Genomic DNA, 18,176 nt, shown 5'->3' with positions numbered 1-18,176 from the left:
ATGCTAACTCAAGAGGAGACTAGCCGCAATGAGAACCAGATCTTAACAGCCATACAATCCCTGAGGAACTTTCCCCACACAGCTACATGAAGTAGTTTCATTCAACCCAGAGATAAAAGATGCCATAGGGACATTTTCTGAAAGACTTACAGAAGCAGAAACCCGCATTAGCACAGCGGAGGACCAGCTAACTTCACTAACGACCCTAGCTGATACCACACGGAAACTGGAAAAAGTCCAGAAACTTACCTCACAGATTGAAGAGTTGGAATACCGACAACGTCGTTCCAACCTGAGACTGGTTGGACTACCCAAAGGATCGGAGAATGGAGATGCACGTGCATTCTTAATGATATGGCTACCCAAGGCCCTTGACATGGAAGCAGCAGGACAACATTTAACCATCGAGCAAGCCTACAGGCTGGGGAAAATGCCACAGCTAACACAGGCTCAGTAGGGGTCGGATGGAACACAGCCACGGATTCTCATTGTGAAATTCCTGAAATATTGAGACAAAGACCGAGTTATGAAAGCAGTGTGTCTGAAAGGTGAAATCCTATTTGAGCGTAGCCATATCACGTTTTTCCCGGATCTCTCCACTGAAGTCCAAAGACAAAGAAAACATTTTGACAGATTGAAACAAAGCCTGCACCAAATGCATAAGGAGTATAGATTTATGTTCCCAGCTAAATTGCGAATTCTACACAACAGAACCTGGCACTACTTTACTTCCGCAAACCAAGTTGAAGAATTCATCCGAAAGATTAAGAAGGCGAAAGTCAATCATAACGCACCTCAGGGTCATCAGCTGAAGAGCGGCAAGTAGGCTTATCCAAGAACTTTGACTAAGTGGCAAGATCCTATGTTGTTATCTCAGAGATTGTTATGGTAAGCTTTAAAGGTCCCATGGCATGAAAATTTCACTTTATGAGGTTTTTTAACATTAATATGAGTTCCCCCAGCCTGTCTATGGTCCCCCAGTGGCTAGAAATGGCGATAGGTGTAAACCGAGCCCTGGGTATCCTGCTCTGCCTTTGAGAAAATTAAAGCTCAGATGAGCCGTTTTGGAATCTGTTATGAGGTCATAACAAGCAAGGTTACCTCCCCTTTCTCTGCTTTGCCCGCCCAGAGAATTTGGCCCACCCATGAGAGAGAGACATCGTGGCTTTCAAACGAGAAAAGTGGCAGTTGGTCAAGGTCCACCTTGCCCCTCCCACTCTCCTCCTCAATAGCTTCAGACACAGAAATGGCACATACTAAGGAAAGCTCATAGTGGGACTGGCTCTAGTGGCTGTAGTTCTGCACCAAAGCTGAATTTCGGGATAGAGACTTCAGATACAGTATTAGGGGACCACTAAGGTCTATATAAAAGCATCCAAAGAGCACCATGTCATGGGACCTTTAACTGAGGGAGAGTTTAAATTATGGATGACAAAGTCACTCTGTCTGGGCTACTGCCCACTCCTGTAGGCTACTGTAACTAACTAAAGATTGTAATCATACAGGGGTCACAAACCAACATATTTTTCATCCGCATTTATATGCATTTGTCGGGCCGTGTCTGACCTAATGTACTATACGTTTTTTTCATAGTGTTGGTTGCTATACTGCTCCTCTAGAGGATCAGGCTTCAGTCTAATCGGGATCCGGTCAATGGGAGGGAGGGGAGATGTGCGTGTTTATCCGCACAGGGTTTAGGCTAGGCCTATTTTGTTATTATCTCATCTGGGAGAGGCCTCTGTTACCTCCTGTTCTGTTTATTTGTTCTGAAGGCACACGGTTCATTTTATTACAAGGCATGGTTAAAAAGGTTGTTGCAAATAAGATTAGTCTTCATCATGAGCGGTGACACTAAAATAAATATATTATGGAACGTTAGGGGTCTGAGGAAGATAGTAAAATTAAAACAAGTAATTGTCACGTTACGTCCCTGTGTCAAGTTTCTGTTTTTATTTTGTTTCATGTTTTCTGTTAGTGTTGTCTTGTTTTACTTCCTGCCTTGTGTTTTCCCTCCTGTCTGATTGTCTGCCCCGCCCTGATGTGTTTCACCTGTTCCTGAGCCCTTGTGTCACCAGTCCCTTGTTTCAACCTCGTTACCCTGCTGACAGCTAAACGGTGTAAAAGTGTCTGTATTTCACTGTAGAGGATTCTAACACCAGACTGAAGCTGCCGTTGTCTGAAAAACACAGACTCAGCCTGAAATAAGTTATTGTTATTACATTTTTAAGAAATCATTTAATTTTGACCCTGTGGCCTTAGCAATACACAAGCAGTTCTTTAATGTCACCTTGTGCTCCTTTTTTTTTTTTTTTTTTTAAGATCAACTTTTTGTTTTATATTTTTGAACATACAGAACAATACAATTGAACAAGGTGCTTCCTTGTCGGCGTGTCCCGTGTGTGACGGTTCCTTTCCCCGTTCTTTTTTCCTAACAATAACCGTCCCATTATTGTGGCGTTTTATTTCCCCGTTGTGGCGCCTCATTTCCCCGTTGTGTGCCGCGTGTGGCGCCTCATTTCCCCGTTGTTGCGTCCCCCAGAGCAGGTTTGAAAAGCGTGGCCTGTACCCGTTCAAAAATCGTTGCATGTACACAAAAAAAACGTCCAAATCGTAACCTGTACACAAATTAATAAATCAAGGAAGGCAGGCTGGGTGGCGAGGCAGCAACACAGGCAGCTCCGGCCGCTGAACTCCGACACACAGTCGGACAAAATTTGCAATTAGACATCAATTTTCAGCCCATATTTGACCTCTACATAGTTCTCGCATAAAAAAGTCTCAGAAGTGAATGTAATGGTAAAATAGCAGATGAACAATATATACAATTTCTGAGATCTGCACGGCCTAGATTCAGAAGCCTACCTGATCTCAGGTCAGTTGTGTAGCCTATGTAAATGTTGGGGCGTGACAAAGAGAGAGACTAGAGCCAAATGAGGCGGCTCGTTGAGATTTGCCCGTTTTCAGAGGCAGTTTCAAATTGTGAGATTTACAGAAGAAAGAGGTGTCAATGGGATTTAGAGGTTCTATGTATGTCCTAGTTACCCACTAAACTGTCATTATTCAACTTAGACAAGGTAAAATCGGTTTTGCATTCTATCTCATCTGCCCTCGGTTGAGTGTGTGGCTACTCAGCCTATGCAGCGAGCTAAACATACAGTAAAAGGAGGTGGTTCCCGGAATGACAAGACACAGTTTTTTCTTCTTAGTGCCTTTACTGAAGACCTCATTTTTCTGATTTTGTAAAACTGTGAAACATACAAACAAATTGTATTAAAAATACATTATTTAACAAACCAAGACTCATAGCTGTGAATTTAAATGCTGGAAGTGGTCAGAAATTCAAGATATAAGAATCACAAACTACATTTTTAAATAATTCAGGTTGTATCATTGCCAGTATGTGGTCGCAGAATATACTGCAACTGATTACAGTGTACACTCAGTACACAGAGTTACAGGCAGTTCAAAATACTGTTCAACATATCTGTAATCCCAACATTATTTACTGCTGCTGTAGAAGAAAAGGTGCAGATTTGTTTCTCTCTTCACTAATCTGTAAAAGTATAACAGCTCTTTCCTCTTTAGTTAGATTTAGTAGAACGTGAACTCAGCAAGCCTTAGTCAAAGCTACAATGGAAAACAAAAACTTCTCGTTTTACTTTTACAACCTGTATGTACAACCTGACTACCTGGATTGTGAGAAAAACAGTGCTAACATTGATTTATATGATAATGTGCAACCACATACTAAACAGAAGCTAGCGACATGAGCTTGACTTAGAACACAAACAACCTTTTGCTAGTAAGAGTTAAAATAACCTCTTAAGTAATCAGAACTTTAGAAAACAAAATTGACCACTAATTACTTACAGATTATGGCATATCAAAGCTTCCCAAAGATATAAGGGGTCTGAGAGGAATGTAGAATGTCAACTCCTTTGGACATTTTCTCACCGCGTGTAACAAACTTTTTGCCTGCTGCCTCCACACATCACCACCGAGCGCCGTCTCACGCACGCAATATATAATAGAAGAAGAAGAACTCCATAAAAAAACACTAAAGGAGATACTGACCCTTAGTGGGAAAATAAAGAAATGCACCAGTGAATTAATACAATACAATTGAACATAGAGGGACAGAATACTATCACCACTTTAAGTAGTTTTGAAACCAGTACTTTTACACTTTTACTTGAGTAAAAAGCTTGAGTTGATACTTCAACTTCTACAGAAGTCTTTTCAAACCCTAGTATCTATACTTTTACTTGAGTAATGAATGTGAATACTTTTGACACTGTGCGTTTCAAAATCCACTAAGTAGGCAAGGAGAGGATTTAAAAGTTTAACAAGTATTTATTTAAGTAAAATCATAAGAGCATAAACGTGTACACGGGTCCGAGTCGAGCAGGCACACAGGCTTCTCTCATCAGACTGAATTTTCTGGCTTATACGTGAATTCATATATCAGTCTCTAAGAGCATTTTGATTTGTTTATTAAAAGTTGGAGGAGTACCGTGGTTTAGACTTAGCGTCCCCTGGTTGGTGCACAGACTGGTCCCAGTCTTTTGGCACATGCCCTCTTCATCAGCTGTTAGGCAGACTTTAGCTATGCTGATGGTCAGAAAGAACAATGCGCCGCTGTTGCCTGTCACAGGTTGAGGAGTAACTTATTCTCATGGTCAAACTGATATCAAACTGATATTAACTTTGTTGCTGCACTCTTGTTGCTTTCTGAACACCGTCATACAGTGCTGCTGTACAACAGTACAACAGTATCCTTTTCTCACTTTGCATGACTAAGCTGTCACAGTGCTCTTCCACTAAACACACAACTATAATTCAACTATGATTTGTATCCTCATAAAGCATAGCCAGCTTGACTGATTATTTTTATTTCTTACAGATCCCCCTTTTCACACCTCAGGTGTGAATACTACTAAGTTTAGGATTATATGGCCCTCAAACTGGTAAATAATTGTCCGCACTAGGGGAAGAAGAAGCAAGATTAATATAGCATAGCATTACATTGGTGATTCACTTCCTTCATTGTCCGAATCAGTCTCATCACCATCCTCCATCCCCAACAGGGGCATGGAGTAGGCTGGAGGAGCATTTTTCTGGGGATCTTTTTTGGTCAGAGCCACATCAATCCATCTGTTCACCAGAGTGCGACAACAAGGGATGCAACAGCATCCACAACACACCAATATGCCCACAAACACTGCCACGGACATAAGCATGGAGAGCACAATTGCTTTGTATTTGCCAAAAATGTCCTCCAGCCAACTGGTGATGAGGTTTTCAGCCACACCCGAGTTCTCTGCTAATTCATTGGCTAGAGAGGTCAACCCCTCCAAGGCTCTAGTGATGCTACCATCCGGGGCAGTATTATTGGGAATAAATGTACAACAAGCATCTCCAAACATGTGGCACACACCCCCTTTTTCTGCCAACAAGGCAAGGCAAGGCAGCTTTATTTATATAGCACATTTCAGCAACAGGGCAATTCAAAGTGCTTTACATAAAACATTAAAGAGCAGTTAGAAAACAATTAAAAAACAATAATAAACAACTTAAAAACATTAAAAGACAAGAATAAAATTGATAGTGCAGTATAATAATAAAAGTTACAGTGCAGTATAAGAAATTAAAGTTAATAAAATAGATTATTTAAAGAAAAGCAACATCAAAAAGATAGGTCTTTAGCTTAGATTTAAAAGAACTGAGAGTTGCAGCGGACCTACAGGTTTCTGGGAGTTTGTTCCATATATGTGGAGCATAAAAACTGAACGCTGCTTCCCCCTGTTTAGTTCTGACTCTGGGGACAGCAAGTAGACCTGTCCCAGACGACCTGAGAGGTCTGGGTGGGTCATAATGTAGTAACAGATCAGAAATGTATTTTGGCCCTAAACCGTTTAGTGATTTATAAACCAGTAAAAGTATTTTGAAATCAATTCTTTGAGGCACTGGAAGCCAGTGTAGAGACTTCAGTACTGGAGTGATGTGATCCACTTTCTTGGTTTTAGTGAGGACTCGAGCAGCAGCGTTTTGAATCAGCTGCAGCTGTCTGATTGATTTTTTAGGGAGACCTGTAAAGACACCGTTACAGTAGTCAAGTCTACTGAAGATAAAAGCATGGACAAGTTTTTCCAGATCCTGCTGAGACATAAGCCCTTTAACCCTTGATATATTTTTAAGGTGATAATAGGCTGATTTTTAATTATGTTAATGTAGCTTTTTAAAATTTAGGTCTGAGTCCATGACTACACCAAGATTTCTTGCTTTGTCTGTTGTTTTTAACATTGTCGTTTGAAGCTGAGCGCTGACTTTCAATCGTTCCTCTTTTGCTCCAAAAACAACCACCTCCGTTTTTTCTTCATTTAATTTAAGAAAGTTCTGGCACATCCAATCATTAATCTGTTCAATGCACATATTTAATTGTTGTATTGGGCTATAGTTCCCTGGCGATAAGGTTATGTAAATTTGTGTGTCATCCGCATAACTATGGTAACTTATTTTGTTGTTTTCCATAATCTGAGAGAGTGGAAGCATGTAGATGTTGAACAGAAGAGAACTGAGCCTTGGGGAACTCCGCACGTCATATTTGTATGCTCAGATGTATAATTACCTTTAGACACAAAGTAGTCCCTATTCTTTAAATAGGATTCAAACCACTTTAGTACTGAGCCAGAAAGACCAACCCAGTTTTCCAATCGGTCAAGCAATATGTCATAGTCTACCGTATCAAATGCAGCACTGAGATCAAGTAATACTAAGACTGAAATTTTGCCACTATCTGTGTTTAAGTGGATGTCATTAAAGACTTTAACAAGAGCTGTCTCAGTGCTGTGGTGTGGTCGAAAACCTGACTGGAAGGCATCAAAACTGCTGTTTAGTGATAAGAAAAGGTTGAGTGGTTGAAAAACCACTTTTTCTATGATTTTACTTAAAAATGGAAGGTTTGATATTGGCCTATAGTTGCTCATTAGTGTCATGTCTAGATTGTTCTTTTTTAGGAGTGGCTTGATGACTGCCGTTTTCAGGGCCTGTGGGAAGATACCTGAGAGCAGAGATGTGTTTACAATCTGTAGAAGATCAGAAGCCAAACAATTCGAAACATTTTTGAAAACACCCGTTGGTAGAATATCAAGGCAACAGGAGGAGGTTTTCAGATGTTGTATTATGTCCTCCAGGTTTTTAAGGTTGATCGTATGAAATTGTGTCATGTTGGAATTTGTTTTGCGTGCACACTGTGACAACACATATCCTGTACTTGATATGGAAGCACTGACTGTTTGTCTAATTTTCTGAATTTTGTCTGTGAAGAAGGAGGCAAAGTCATTGCAAGCCTTGGTAGACAACAGTTCAGATGCTATTGGCACTGGAGGGTTTGTTAATCTATCAACAGTAGCAACCAAAGCACGTGAATTATTATTGTTTCTGGCAATAATGTTAGAGAAAAAGGACTGCCTTGCATTCCTTAGTTCCAGATTATAAATGCAAAGTCTCTCTTTATAAGTGTTATAATGGACCTGGAGATTAGATTTTCGCCAACTGCGTTCAGCTTTTCGACACTCTCTTTTTTCTGTTCTCACAACTATAAAATTTCTCCATGGAGATCTTTCCTTACCAGAGACAGTTTTGACTTTAGTGGGAGCAATAGCATCAATAACATTCGTAATTTTAACGTTGAAATTATCTACAAGCTCAGTGACTGAGGCCCCAGTGAGAGTGGGTGTAGACAAGAAAAGCTGAACGAATAATAATCGTTTTCTGATTAATTTTGTTTGAGCACTTTTGGACACAGAGATAGTGCCGTTAAAGAAAACACAGGAATGATCAGAGAGAGCAACATCAGTCACCACAACCTTGGAAATGTTCAGACCCTTGGAGATAATCAAGTCAAGAGTATGCCCCTTATTGTGCGTGGGCTGTGTCACATGCTGAGTCAGTCCATAGCTCTCAAAAACACAACACAGTTCTTTGGTCCCTCGGTCCTGGGGGTTGTCAACATGAATGTTGAAATCACCAGCAATAATTACACGGTCAAAGTTAATACAGATTATAGACAACAGTTCAGTAAAGTCGTCAAAGAAGGTTGCACAGTATTTAGGTGGCCTGTAGATATTTAGAAGTAGAGCTTGAGGGGAGGATCTTAGCTGAAGAGCCACATATTCAAAAGAAGCAAAATTTCCGTAAGATATTTGCGTACATTGGAATGAGACATTAAACAAAATGGCGACTCCACCTCCTTTCTTATTCACTCTATTCTCACTCATAAAACTGAAGTTAGGGGGGGCTGACTCAATGAGAACAGCAGCACTGTTATTATGGTCCAACCAGGTTTCATTTAAAAACATAAAATCAAGATTGTGGTTGATAATAAAATCATTGATTAAAAATGATTTTCCGCCAAAGACCTAACGTTTAGTAGTGCTAGTGTTAGTGCGTTTTCATTTTTGGGACAGACTGTGGCTGACAAGGAATGGATGCTAAATTTGCAAGTTTTGCAGTTCCGTGCTTATTCACCATTTTTTTCTATTACCTATCACAACATAAATTGTGGAAGAATCTAATACGTAGGGCCCAGGCTTGTCTTGGAAAAAGTCATGAGTGCTACTACGCATGCAGCCTGGACCCGGCCCATATCAGTTAATGCTTGCTGCATTTTGCACACAAGCATCCTTATCAGTTTGGGAGAAGGAATTAACTGCCGTCCTTGAGGGGGCAGAGGTGCCTGGCGTTTTACAATGGGAGAAGGAAGGGGGGCATACTTGGTTCCAGCATTTACCAGCTGCTTCATCTGGTCAGTGAACTCCAACATGGGGATGGGGGAAAGAGGGGAGAGCGACGTATCCTTAAAGAGGTCCTCAAAGCTTTTGTGGTTGTCAAAGGGGTTTGAGGAGTGTTGGACGGGTGAGAAGGGGGGTTGAGATTTCTCATCTCCGCTCTGTGGTCTCCCATGGTCAAATCTTTGCTCAGGTGGGGGCTGTGGTGGCCCACTGCCGCACTTTGTTGTGTCTTCCTCTTGTTTTGGTTCATCTTGTCTCGTGTCCTTGGCCAAGGGAGCAGATGTGTGGTGCAGAAAGTAAAGTAGGCTAGAGGTGAACAGCTTTACTCCTGGCTTGTTAAGGAATAGTCCATCTGCTTTAAAAAGATGTCTGCAGCCACAGAAAATGTTAAAATTGTCAATGAACTGCATAGAATGGTTGTTGGTACATGCAGTTGAAAGCCATCTGTTCAGTGCCAACAGTCTGCCGAAACTCTCAGCTCCTCCTCTGACTGGCGGTATAGGGCCACTGACAAACACCTTTGCGTTTAGGGAGCTGACTGTGTTCAGCAGATTCATAAAGTCACGATTCAGCACTTCAGACTTTTGCTTTACAACATCATTTGACCTTATATGCAGTATAATGTTCTTCACAGTTGGGTGTGCTGCTACGATATCTGGGATTCTTTGGGCCAAGTCAGACACCATGTCTTTGGGAAAACAGAGTATTTTGGTGTTTTTACTGCTTTTTATATCTTTCACAGCAGAGTCACCCACAATCAGAGTTTGGGGCCCAGTCATTAGCTTTCCCTGTAGCTTTTTACTTTTAGAATTGCTCTCAGTCCTTACCCTGCTGTGTGACGATGAGACGTAATCCACGTCATGTCCAGGGTCCTGCAGCAGACTTAACATACAATTATAACCAATAAGGTCGTCCACAGGTGAGAGTGGGAATGGTACTGTCCCCAAATGAGGTCTTGCTTTAGCACAGATAACACAGTCAGACATTTTATGCGTTCTAGCAGTATATTTCATCATTTTGAGCCACGTGTTACCTGAGGGTGTGAAACCAGTTTCCATCTCCAACCTTTCCTCAATGGTAAAGTCCTCTAGGTTCAAATATTTCACTAATGGCCCTTTAGAGTCTTTCAGGACACCCATACCTGTGTTCATTGCGTCAACCTGGGAAGTAATGGATGTGGACGGTGTACTATTACTCCATGGGTCTGTGACTCGAATGATGAACTGTCCTAATGGATCTTTCCCTTCAGCATACAATCCCATAACATAAGTCCCTGCATCCTCTGGTTTTGGATCCTTCAACGTCACATATATAGGATTACATTTCTGTTCCTGGCATCGTCCTTCCTGCTTTCTACCTACACTCAGTCTGGATTTCAGGTCCCTATGTGTTATCGTAAGGTGCATTGTATCATATGGTTCACATCCCACATTTCCCCAATCTGAGCCTGTGTTAGCTATGGCACACTTCCAACTGCTACACCACTTGTCTGAGTTGGTCGTGACGCATGTGTATATGACTTCCTCTCTTCTGTCTTTGGTGGTGCATGGCACTATGTCGCATAGGTCTAATAGGGCTGTGCTTGTGTGTCCCCTAATAAATGACAATGTGATCTGTCCCTTTGTTCTAGTCACCTGAACCTCCCTTCTTCCTCTGTCATATTTGCTATCTATGAACCAAAATAACAACATAACGAGTATGGCTGTAGATATTAGCATTCCTACCCAGACCTTCCATGTGCATCCATAGTAGTATTTTTGTCTGGGTTCGCTCCCTTGGCCTGATTGCCTAAGTTTGAACGGGAGCGGCATTGTTGATCAAATCAGCTCTAACTTCCCTCAAATCACGGGAAGGTGTAGGTGCTGGGGCACAATGTGTCAGGTGGTGCCAAGCAGCTCCTGCCCGGCCTTTTACTTGGACAGAGTGTGAGGTAACCTCCCTCACTTCGTACAGTCCAAGCCACCTGGGCTCGGTCCACTTTCTCTTGTGGACTTTCACGCGCACCCAGTCACCTACCTTGACACTTCTCCGGGGCTCCTCTTCTCCCGGGGTCTGTGCTCTGGCGACCTGTCCAGATAAAACTGAAGTAAGACTGGTCAATGCCTTCATGTAGTCATCATATTCTTGTTTACACACATCCAGGGATGGCATATGACCTCCATCCCTGGGTGGGCCTGGCATTTTTCTTCCAGTCAGTAACTCATGAGGAGATAAGTGTGTGTCAGATCCTGGGGAACTGCGCATGGACATAAGAGCTAACGGCAGTGCTTCTACCCATGTTAGTTTTGTACCTTCACATGCTTTAGCGATTTTTCTTTTCAGTGTCTGGTTGGCCTTCTCCACTAATCCCTGTGATTGTGGATGATAAACTGACCCATATCTGTGTATGATCCCTAATGCCTCTTCTACTTTCTGTAGATGTTTGTTAGCAAAATAAGATCCATTGTCTGATCTTATTGTGCGTGGTACGCCATATCTGGGTACTAGTTCATTTTTCAGCCATTTTACAACTGTCTGTGCTGTTTCATCTTTACTTGGCATCGCTTCAACCCATTTTGTGAATCTGTCTACCATTACAAGGAGATACCTTTTTCCCCCTACTCTGTTCTCTGGCCCCATATCTGTGAAATCTATGGTGATGTCTTGAAAGGGGGCTGTAGGCACAGGGAATTTTCCTGCTGGGGCCTTGAATGGTTTCTTGTTATTGTGTTTGTTGCATGTGTCACATTCTTCCACAAAGTTGGTGATGTTGTCTGACATCCATGGGTGCCACCATAGTTCTTTCATGTTTGTAAGGGTTCTTCTGGTTCCCTCATGGGTGGGTCCGTGCATGGTTGGGAACAATAGTCGACATAGCTTTGCCGGAGCCACTATGTGTCCAGTGTGTGACCTCCAAATGCCGTCTTTATCCTTGCATGCTCCTTTTCTCTGCCATTCTGAATGTTCATATGGTCCGGCCTCTTCGTGGATGTCTTTTATGTTTTCTGTGGTTAGTTCTGTCGGTCCTCCCTCTGGTTGCAGTGTCATTTGTCTGGGAGTGTACCCTCCAACTTCTTTGGCTCTTTGGTCTGCTGCTTCATTTCCTTTTACCACCCTTGTGTCTGCTTTGTCATGTCCTTTGCACTTCATTATTGCCACTGCTGCTGGCGCTTTTACTGCTTCTAGTAGGGTTACCAGTTGATCCTTGTGCTTGACAGGAGTCTTGCTGGTGGTCAGGAAATTCCTCTTCTGCCATTGTGGTCCATCTATATGCACCGCTCCATGTGCGTATGCTGAGTCTGTGTAGATATTGACCCTTTTCCCTTCTGACCACTGCAGTGCTTTTGTGAGTGCCAATATTTCAGCCATTTGTGCTGATGCAGGTTGTGGTATTATTCCTGAGTCCACTTCGGTGTGTGTACCGTCTGCGTGTTGTTCCATCACCGCATAAGCAGCCACATTTCCATTTTCTCCTTTGTAGCAGCATCCATCTGTGTACAGCCAATGTTGTGCATCTGGCACGGGTTCGTTTTTCAGGTCTGGCCTGAGTTTCAGTTCTTGTGCTGCCACTTCTTCACAGCTGTGGGGTTTTCCGTGTCCCATTTTGTCTTCCAAATTGATGGCTGAGGTTACAAAAGTGATGTGGGGTTGTCTCAGCTCCTTCTGTATTTTCAGTTTTCGTTCAGTACTTAACGTGAATGCATTGCTCTGCAGGAATGCGGTCACTCCGTGGTCCGTGTGGATCTGCAATGGGTGATGCATGACCAGGTGGGTAGTTTTTTGGACAGCTTTCGATAGTGCAGCCAGATGTTGAGCAAAGGATGTTTGTCCTTGTTCAATAGTGTCCAATTTCGAGCTGTGGTAGGTTAGCACTAACCTGTCTTCCCCTTTTTTCTGGAAAAGAGCGGCATGAACATGTCCGTTCTTGACAGAAACATCAAGATGAAATGGAATGGTGTAGTCAGGTGCAGCCAATATGGTGGCTTGGGAGAGTGCTTCCTTAGTGAGGGAGAAGGCAGTTTCAGCTTCAGGAGACCATTGGAGGAGAGCATTTAGGTTTCTGTTTCCAGCTTCAGCCACTAGGTCTCTGAGTGGTTGGATGAGGAACTTCTTCAGTGGCTTTCGAGATCTGTAGCTTCAGCTGTTTTGGTCAATTGCTGCATCTCTTCATCATCTTTGGCTGTTTGTTGGCAATGTAGGTCGGTGTGATGGGAGATGTGCGCCAACCATTGTTCTTCTGGCAGGTGAGCTAGGCCAACGGTGAGTTTCAGTTGTTTTTGTACTGGCTCAGGCAGACCAGCTATGCATCTCTCTCTCCACAGCAGGATGGAGGCCTTGGAGTGGTCATAATTCTCTCCCCAAGCTGACCTCCATAGAGATTTAGCCCTGTTAAGATAATCAATGGGGTTTTCACCTGGTTTCAGGGTTAGGCCTGTCATGGCTTCTGGGTTGGTCTTGGTGGGATATTTATCACGAAGCCCATCCCAGACAACTCCTCTATAGTTCCCGAAATTGTCTCCATCATGGTCTTGTCTGGAGATGTGGAGGCTCTTGAGCAGGCGTTTGGCTTCATCACCACCCATGGCTCTGGTGAGGAGGGCTCTCATATCTCCTAGGGCCAGGGTTTGGCCCTGGCAAAGTTCTTCCAACTTTCGTATCCATGGTCCAGCTCCCTGGGTGATTGGCGGGAGGTCATCCAGTAACCCCTCCAGATCTCTGTGTTTGAATGGCAAATACACTCCAAAGTTGGTTGAGTGGTGTTCCATAATAGGGAAAGCTCCAGCCCCCCTTTTTTGGGGTCTGTCTCTAAGGTCATATACTCTTCTTGCTTCATCCATGACCGTCGCTTCTCCTTCAAACACACCTTGCAGCTGCAGTTTCTGCATGCCTCCATCGTGTGGGGGACCCCTTTTGGTGAAGTGTTTTATAATTCTGTGCTGCTTTTACGTCAGTTCCTGATTCCTTCAAGCTAACCGCTGAGGTGTGGCTGGAGAAGGTGTAGTCAGAGTGTTTGGAGACTTTATCTGAGGGGGCATACTCATTTACAAATGGATCAAAAGGAGGTGGTCTCACTTGCAGACCCCCTCTAGGAGTGCTCTGGGACCGAGGTTGGGGCAGGAGTTGAGGCATTGATTGTGATGGTGGCAGTTGGATTGATGCAGTGGATGGTCCTGGGGGTCCTTGGCCTGATGGTGACTGTGTCCCAACCATGGATTCCCCCTTGAGCTGGCTCATTTCTGCTCTGGTGTTTTGCATTTGATTTTCTAGTTTGTCAACTGTGTCAGTCAGGTCGGCTGTGCATTTCACCAGATTTGCCAGGTCGTTGTGTTGGGGGATGTCCAGATCCAGAACTCCTCCATTCACTTCCAGTACACCTCTCTTTACTGGCACCACAGGAGCTTGAACCACTGTTATAGCCTCGTAGGATGGAGGTGCTGTTGGTTGTGGCAGGGAAGGGTACATGCTGGCAGTGGCTGTGGTTGGGTTATTATTAGTCTTTTCTGGTACTACTTCAGTTGTGCCACCAGATGTTGCCAACTTATCATTTTTCCTTTTCAGTTTACCCAGCAGTTCAGTCAGCCCCCTTGTGACATCTTTCTCCATGGCTTTCTTTTGTTTACGCCCCCATGCAGGCCCCCACCTACTACTCCCTTTTTCTTTCCATTCTGTGTCTGCCACTCGTGCCTGACTCTCTGCTCTGATATTCAAAGTTCTCAATACACTCTCATCTCTCCCTATGTCTGCCAACAGTCCTTCCTTTTCCCACTTACAGAGTATCTTTTTCCCTGTCTCAACCCATTGTTTCTGCTGCCCCCCCGGTGCCTTCTTCCCCAGTTTCACCAACAGAAAAGCTTTCAGTTCTTCCATTTCAGCACTGTATGCACAATCTTTCACTTCTTTATGCCATGATACAGTTCCCAACAGCACCTGAAACACACTATATATAAGAAACCGTATATATTTTCAACGAACAATTGTCTCTGCTTTTCAAAGTGTCAATTTGGCTCTGTAACGTCAGTCTGTCTCTTGTCCTGCTGTATGTTGCTCTCAAAATCTGAGTCTAGCTCTAAACTCACTTCGTCACCACTACCTGTTACTGTTTCACTCTTTTCCTAAAGTATTCTCTCCTGTCCGTTCGGACACTTCACACAATGAACCTTCACTAGTAATTGTTTCTACTTCAAGCTGTGCCTTATTAATTTTATCCTCTTCACAGTATACCTCAAAATCAAACAGTGCTCTAGTAATTTTATTCTCTTCACAATATACTTCAAAATCTGCCTCCGTATCGAAATGTAAAACGTTTTCTGTCATTGCATTGAATTCACAATCATTGGCTTTTTACAGTATCTACCAACCAACCGATTGAATAACCAACCATTGGCTTTTTACAGTATCTACCAACCAACCGACTGAGATTCCTCTAATTAAGTCAAATTAAACCAACTCTCCGATTTTTCTAACCAAGAGTTTTTTACGGTGAATTCACAATCATTGGCTTTTTACAGTATCTACCAACCAACCGATTGAATAACCAACCATTGGCTTTTTACAGTATCTACCAACCAACCGACTGAGATTCCTCTAATTAAGTCAAATTAAACCAACTCTCCGATTTTTCTAACCAAGAGTTTTTTACGGTGAATTCACAATCATTGGCTTTTTACAGTATCTACCAACCAACCGATTGAATAACCAACCATTGGCTTTTTACAGTATCTACCAACCAACCGACTGAGATTCCTCTAATTAAGTCAAATTAAACCAACTCTCCGATTTTTCTAACCAAGAGCTTTTTACGGTTTTATTTCACCCAATGTACTCAACTTTCTGACCAGTTGTAGATCAAAAGCTTTTTACGAGTCTCTTATAGCCAATTTATAGGTCTCGTCAGACCATTGAACCTTCGAAGGTTTACCTCTTTGATTTTAGTTTTGCCCAACTCTCCGATTTCAATGAACCAAGAGCTTTTTACAGGTCTAATTTAGATTTAATTTTTGTCGCCCAACTCCCCGGTCACGGCGGACCAGAAGCTTTTTACAGGCTAATTTAGATTTATTTTTTGTTGCCCAACTCCCCGGTCATGGCGAACCAGGAGCTTTTTACAGGCTAATTTAGATTTATTTTTTGTTGCCCAACTCCCAGGTCACAGTAGACCAGGAGCTTTTTACAGGCTTTCTTTAGATTTATTTTTTGTTGCCCAACTCCCAGGTCACAGTAGACCAGGAGCTTTTTACAGGCTTTCTTTAGATTTATTTTTTGTTGCCCAACTCCCAGGTCACAGTAGACCAGGAGCTTTTTACAGGCTTTCTTTTCACTCTGTTAACAGTTCTTATTTTGCAATTTCGTTTTACTGTTTAGTTTTCTTTTATACTCTTAAGATTTCATTCAATTTACCAACGGCACTCTTGTTCTTCTTCACTCAAAAATTTGGTTATGCTCAATGTGCAGAAGTTAGATATTAACAGGTCTCTGCTTACCTTATTTTTGACAGCGCGCTGTTTTGAGTGAAGGAAAAACTGGAGTCCGTCCTGTCTGCTCAATTCAGGGGAAAGTCCTCTGGCGCCACCTAGTGGATCACGTCGGGGTCACCACTTTGTGCGTTTCAAAATCCACTAAGTAGGCAAGGAGAGGATTTAAAAGTTTAACAAGTATTTATTTAAGTAAAATCATAAGAGCATAAACGTGTACACGGGTCCGAGTCGAGCAGGCACACAGGCTTCTCTCATCAGACTGAATTTTCTGGCTTATACATGAATTCATATATCAGTCTCTAAGAGCATTTTGATTTGTTTATTAAAAGTTGGAGAAGTACCGTGGTTTAGACTTAGCGTCCCCTGGTTGGTGCACAGACTGGTCCCAGTCTTTTGGCACACGCCCTCTTCATCAGCTGTTAGGCAGACTTTAGCTATGCTGATGGTCAGAAAGAACAATGCGCCGCTGTTGCCTGTCACAGGTTGAGGAGTAACTTATTCTCATGGTCAAACTGATTTCAAACTGATATTAACTTTGTTGCTGCACTCTTGTTGCTTTCTGACCACCGTCATACAGTGCTGCTGTACAAAAGTACAACAGTATCCTTTTCTCACTTTGCATGACTAAGCTGTCACAGTGCTCTTCCACTAAACACACAACTATAATTCAACTATGATTTGTGTCCTCATAAAGCATAGCCAGCTTGACTGATTATTTTTATTTCTTAAAACACCTCTGGACAGCATTGTAGCTCTGCTCGGGTCCTGCAGGTTCTACAGAAAGAAGATGATAATTAATACAGCTCCATTGAGTAAGGCAAAGTTGATCCGTGCAGGACTTCACTGTGAGCGGACTGGTTAGAGACGAGCTGATCGGTAGGTAACGTTAACTGGTCCCTATAAGCAAACAACGTCATATCATAAATGATAGGGAACCCAGCGACGGCGATTATGAGCTTTTCCTCCATTTTTCGCAAAAGTAATGTTTTGGTAGTGTGGCAGCACGAGAGCGGACAAAACCAAACACCGACAACGCCACCCTGGGAATTTCACCCAGAGAATGATATCACTTACTAATGAATGATTTTTCTTCCAATTGCAAGATTATTGATATATTTAAGGTCACACAGGTCAGTATACAAAGACGAGGTTCAACTTACAAAAAGGATACAATTTTATTTCAATAAAAATCAATAAAGTTAAAAATAATCAATTTAAAACACATTCACACCAAAAAAGGGGGGAAAAATAATTATTCTGAGGCTTACCAGTGGCGGAGAAGGGGGTACGAGGGGGTAAGGGGGATCCCAGGGAAAGTCACCCGTGAACACACAAAAAAAACAGAACAGTGAACACAGCAAATGAAAACGGGGAAACACAGCACACCGCCAAGGAGATACCACCACCCGGACACCAACACCACCACCTTCAGCTCTCAGTCAACTAAAAATGGGGAGAGAAATGGGAAACGCACACACAAAATTAAAGGGTTTCACTCCACAAAAGAAATATCAAAATCAGATTATAAAGAAACAAATTGAAAGGAATCGAACAAAATATAAATACGATATAATGGCCCGAACCACTAGTGGTTCCAGAAAGCCATACAAAGCAAGAAACAAAAACAAAACACTTATAATTGACACCACATAACCAAGAAAAATAAATGTTTAAATAAAAAAAAGACTAACTAAAGAAAACTAAACAAAATATAAGTACAACTTTTAATTAAATTGAAAACAAAATAGAAAGAAAATAAAGAAAGAAACAACTAAATCAACCAAATTAAAGTAGGGAGTCAAACCCCTCAACTATAAAACAATAGCTCGATAAAACAGGTGACTCATTTTGGCCCACTAGCCATGAAGGCAAGACAGGCGTGCAGCAAATCGCTACAATATTCAATTTTCAATAAAAGAAATATCAAAAT

Source organism: Perca flavescens, chromosome 3 (assembly GCF_004354835.1).
Source record: "Perca flavescens isolate YP-PL-M2 chromosome 3, PFLA_1.0, whole genome shotgun sequence".
NCBI classification, from domain to species: domain Eukaryota; kingdom Metazoa; phylum Chordata; class Actinopteri; order Perciformes; family Percidae; genus Perca; species Perca flavescens.
Note: the sequence above shows the minus strand (reverse complement) of the source record.